Below are 4,630 nucleotides of genomic sequence, written 5' to 3' on the forward strand. Positions count from 1 at the left end.
AACACAAAGAAAGCAGAAACAACAGTCTGTGCCTAATGGGGGACACCACACCCAAACAAGACAGAGACAGAGAGCATGGAAGGTAACCACCATAGGTACCAGAGCTAGCTGCAAAGGGCTGCCCAGGAAGAACTCCTGCAGAAGGGGGGTGTGAGCTGACTCTTGGAGGAAGCCAGGGGTGGGGGGAAGCCTGCTAGGCCCTGGGCACCACCAGGAAGAGGCAGGTGGAGTCAGGCGCTCCCCTTCTACACACTGTAAGGGAGGCGTAAATGACAGACAAGCTGAGAAGGGAAATTACCCTAACAAGTGGGGTCTTCCAAGGAACTTAAGGATTCTGAAGAATGGAGGGGAGGAATGCAGGCGAGCCTGTGTCCTATGCCAAGGCACAGGGGCAGGAGATGAAGTCCTGAGTGAAACTCCAAAATGGCCCATCCTGTGTGCTCACCTCCTGCTGATTCTCCTGTGCATCGTGACCACAGCTGTTTGTACATTGTTGTTAGCATGGGGATTCCTCCATCAGATTGTGAGCTCCTCATGGCACAAACTGTCCTCTGCCTCTCTTTGTCTCCCTAGGGTTTAGCACACAGCTTGGCGCATTGGAGGTGCTTCATAAATGTTGACTGACTGAGTGCAGTAGTGTGTCACAAGGGGAGGTCTCTGGAGCCAGACTACAAAGGATATTCCAGAATGAAAAGTAGGTGGCTAGAAAGAGGCCAGTGTCCTCAAGAGAAAGAAAGGGAGAAGTTCAAGACAGGCTGGGGAAGGGAAGCAGGACAATGAGTTCTGTTTAGGGTAGACGAGTCTGAGCTATCTACAGGACTCCAAGATGGAGACATCCACCAAACAGTGGGAGACTTGGCACTGAATCTCCTTCTCAGACTCCCTGCTCCTGGGGTGGGCACCATCATCCTTGGTGGGCATCATCATCCTTCTCCATTTCTAAGTTTGCCACCTCAGAGCAATCTTTTAAAGCCCCTCCCTACATCCAATCAAGTTTTGTCAGTTCAACCTTCTCCTCCATTTCCTTCCATCTATCCACACCACCAGCCCCTGGTCCAATGCCCTGATAGTGTCTCACTCAGGCTGTTGAGATACCTTCCGACTCTGGGCTCTCTCCTTTCTAGCCTGTTGTCCAATAGCTGCCAAAGGGATTTTTCTAAATCTGACCGAGTCACCAAGTCATCTAAGTCTGACCAAGTCACTCCCCTGCTCAAGTAGTTCTCATGGCTCCCCAGATAAAGTACAGACTACTCATCTTGGCATTCAAAGCCCTTAGAGGTTTTTCCAGACCGTTTTCATATCACTGGCCCTACCAGTCCCTGCAGCCTCACTAAACTGGCCTGCTTTCCCTTCCTCTCCTTCAGGCTCCCTGCCTCTGTGCAGACCTGTCTGCCATCCCTGGACACTCTCCAACCAGCAGCCTCTCTATTCCCTGGCTTTGCCTGGCACCCCCAGGGCGTGATTTTCTTCCCGCTCTCCAGTCTCTTGCTTCTTGTATATGTTTTATCTTATTTATGGAAGAAGAAGGAGAGAGGAGTCGGACACATGGAGGCCAGGGAAGCGAAGACACTATAAAAGTGAAGGCCCTCCAAGGCAGAGGCTCAGTCATTTCTGCCATGTCTGAGCACCTGCTGAAGGCCCGAAGAGGTGCTGGGTAAATTGAATTAAATTAGGAGAGAGCTCAGGACTGGATTTGTGCCTGTTGAGTTATCTGCACAAAGAAGAACCCAGGGAGAAGGGACAGAGCCCAGGACCACAAAATCAGTTAAAACCATTATATAACCATTTCAATATAATCGGTTTCCTTTGTAATCCTACAAATTTTATTTTGTGCATTGAAGAATGTAAGCTGAGGAGCCCAGCACACAAAAGGAGTCCACATCCCTGCCCAAGAAAAGAGATGGAGAAGGGCTGGCCAGACAAGGAGGAGGAGGAGGAGGAGAGCGGGGAGGGAGCAGCAGAGGGAGAAGAGCACGCTGGGAGGCAGGACACTGTGTCCAAAGCTTAGAGGGCCAGGAGGATGGAGGCTGAGGAAATGCCATTGGGGGGCGGTTTATAGGCTCTAAAGGCCCAGTGCACGTGACTAAGAAGGGCCTGGGGAGAAATGAAGGCCAGGTAGTGAAGGCAGCTTTTCTCAGGAGTTTAGCTGTAAAAGGAAGATAGAAATGGGGGGGCAGAGCAGAATGTCAGCGCTGCGCATAGTGGGACACAGACACACACACCAGTTGGATCTCCTCACTGACGTCAGAAGCTAGGGATCAGCCAGCCTGTGCTCCAAGGAAGGGAGGGGGTGTCAGGGCCAAGGGCAAGGTTAGGCTTGGTGAGTGTGTGTGTGTGTATGAGCGTGTATACATGTGTGTGCGCGCATGCCTGTGCGCATGCTGGGTTACAGATATCTGGCTGTGTTGGGAGGAAGCCAGGAGGGCTCCTGTGAGTAAGGAATGATGGAAGATGTGGGAATCGTGACCAAAGATGCAGGTCAAGAACCCAAGAAAGGGTGCCCTTGGCAAGGAGGAGGAGAAGGTCTACCTCCTCAAAGCCCACAGCAAAAGAGGAAGGGGTCAAGGAAGACTGGGAGGGCACCTGGGTTCCACTCAGACCCCTGGGCTCCTGCTGTTGTCTTCCCAGCAGGCAAAGTACTTGAGCCTCAGGAAGCTGGAGGAAAGAAGGGAGGCTTATGGGATGAACTGGGAGTTATGGGCTGGTCAGTGCCAAAGCAGCCTTGGTTTTAGGGCCTTGAGTTAAGATAAGACACACTGCTATCTGGGGCGGCTCCTCGCCTTTGGTTAAAGAGCTTTTCCTTCTATCAAGGCCAGATATCTGCCTTCGCAACCAAGAGACAAAGGCAGCTCTGCAAAGAGCCCCTGGGGTGGGCTCTGCAACCCCTCCCCCCTCGCACCCCCCCAGCAGACAGCCACCTGTCAGTCTCTCTCGGCAGGGAACCAAAAATGAGCTGCCTGCCTGCCAGTCTGTCTGATTGTCTGACTACGTCTGTCCCCCTGCCGCCCTCTCTGCCAGCCTCCCTTCCCTCTACTTCTCACTGCCATTCTCCTTGTTGGCCTACCAGCTCCCTCCGCCCCCTACCATCCACCTCAGCCACCCACCGCCCACTCCAGATCCCTCTCCCTCATCTGGCTGCTCAGCCTCTAGGCTCACGTGAATCCCAGCCCAGGCGGGCCAGAATCAGGAAAGGACAGCCCACTCAGACTGGGGCAGGCACTCCTGGTGCTCTCTAGGGACCGTCGGGAGAGGCCGAGTCGAGGGGGGCTGTGCGATGTTGGGGCACTCTAGAAGGTGCAGTGGGAGTTACCTGGAGCTCAGGTGGGCTGTGGAGAGGGCAGAGCCCCTTTCCATCTATTTCCCAGGAAGGAGAGGGGGAGCCAGCTTTGCCTCCCCAAGCCCAAATCTCTGCCTGGTTCCTCGTCCCTCACCGCCCCCCCCCTTCACTTCCATCCCCTAACTGCCCTCTGATCCAAGAGTCCCCCTTCCTCCTCCTTTGCAGGCGCCATCTCTCCCCCACCCCCCAGGAAGTCTTCTAAGACTTTGAGGAGCAGGCCAGTGATTTCCTCCTCCTCCCTCTCCAGCCTCCGGTCTCCCTCCCCCTCCTGCACCCCCTAAAGCCCCTGAGGTGTGGTAAAGGAGGAGGCGGGCTCAGGAAGAGAGGGGCTTCCAAAGAGCTGGCAAACTGGCTGTTCCACCTGCCCGGAGTGTGGTCGGGAGGTTCAGTGGGCTGACCCTACTCCAGGCCCCCCAACCCCCCCGCCCCACTCCCATCCCACCCTGACCACCACCGACCTTAACCTTGAACTCTAGCCCTTTTCTCTCCATGGACACCCTAGGGGAACATTCACCAGCTGGGCCTGCTGGAGGGGGGAAGGATGCCTTTATTCTCGAGCCCTGGGGATATCCAGGTAGGCGGTATACAAAGGTTGCCTTGAAGCACCCCCTCCCCGCCCCTCCATCAGGATCCCCTGGGTTCCGGCTACCTCTCTGCTTTCCGACCCCCCTCGGGCACACAACGGAGTGGGCCTCTACCTGCCTTCTGCCCAGTTAATGGTTCACACACCTCCCTCCAGGGAGCAGGGGCCAGGCCACAGGGGCCAGGGCAGGAGGCAGTCAAGCAGGTCCCAGGCAGTTAGTGCAGGAGGGGTGGGGGCAGGCTGAAGCAGCAGCCCCCTCTAGGCCCCAAGGCCATCCCCGCTCCCCAAGAGCCCTAGCCTTCTCTACCCTTGGCAGAGAACTAGCATTCCTGACCACAGCCCACCAGGGCCAAACTTGGGGGGAGGGAGGTCTAGGGCTCTGATCCTCATCCCCCTCCCCAAAGCCCCTGCCCAAGGCGCCATCCCCACCTAGGACCCACCTGCACACACCTTGGAGCGCCTCACCTGTCCTGACTGTGGCCAGCAGCGCCCTTGCTCTGCACTGGGATGGGCTAGGCTGGGCGTCAGTACCCCCCTCCCCCGTCTGTGGCCAGCCCTCTCTGCCTGCCCTCCCTTCCTCCAGCTCCTTACTCCTCCTCCGCTCAGCTGCTCCAGCCCGCAGCACAACCCTGGGCACTGCCCGGGCTTCAGGGTAACCAATCCTTAGTACCCTCCCCTGGGCGGCACACCCCGGAGCTCACAGGCACACC

The 4,630-nt window shown here is 56.4% G+C and overlaps 1 protein-coding gene across 11 annotated transcripts in view; it reads right to left on the minus strand.

The window, feature by feature from the left end:
* The window catches only part of VILL (villin like), a 35,862-nt gene extending 31,317 nt beyond the window's left edge, over positions 1-4,545 (minus strand). For 2 of the 11 annotated variants that reach the window (XM_072599175.1, XM_072599169.1), the window contains exon 1: positions 4,371-4,543. The gene's annotated coding sequence lies outside the window, so the exon portion shown is untranslated. Of the gene's footprint in view, positions 1-4,360 lie in introns of all 11 variants that reach the window. The other 9 variants (XM_072599174.1, XM_072599168.1, XM_072599173.1 and 6 more) reach the window with 7 other exon arrangements.
* Between the last annotated feature and the right edge of the window lie 85 nt (positions 4,546-4,630).

The sequence above is a fragment of the Notamacropus eugenii genome, chromosome 3 (assembly GCF_028372415.1).
Source record: "Notamacropus eugenii isolate mMacEug1 chromosome 3, mMacEug1.pri_v2, whole genome shotgun sequence".
Lineage (NCBI taxonomy): Eukaryota > Metazoa > Chordata > Mammalia > Diprotodontia > Macropodidae > Notamacropus > Notamacropus eugenii.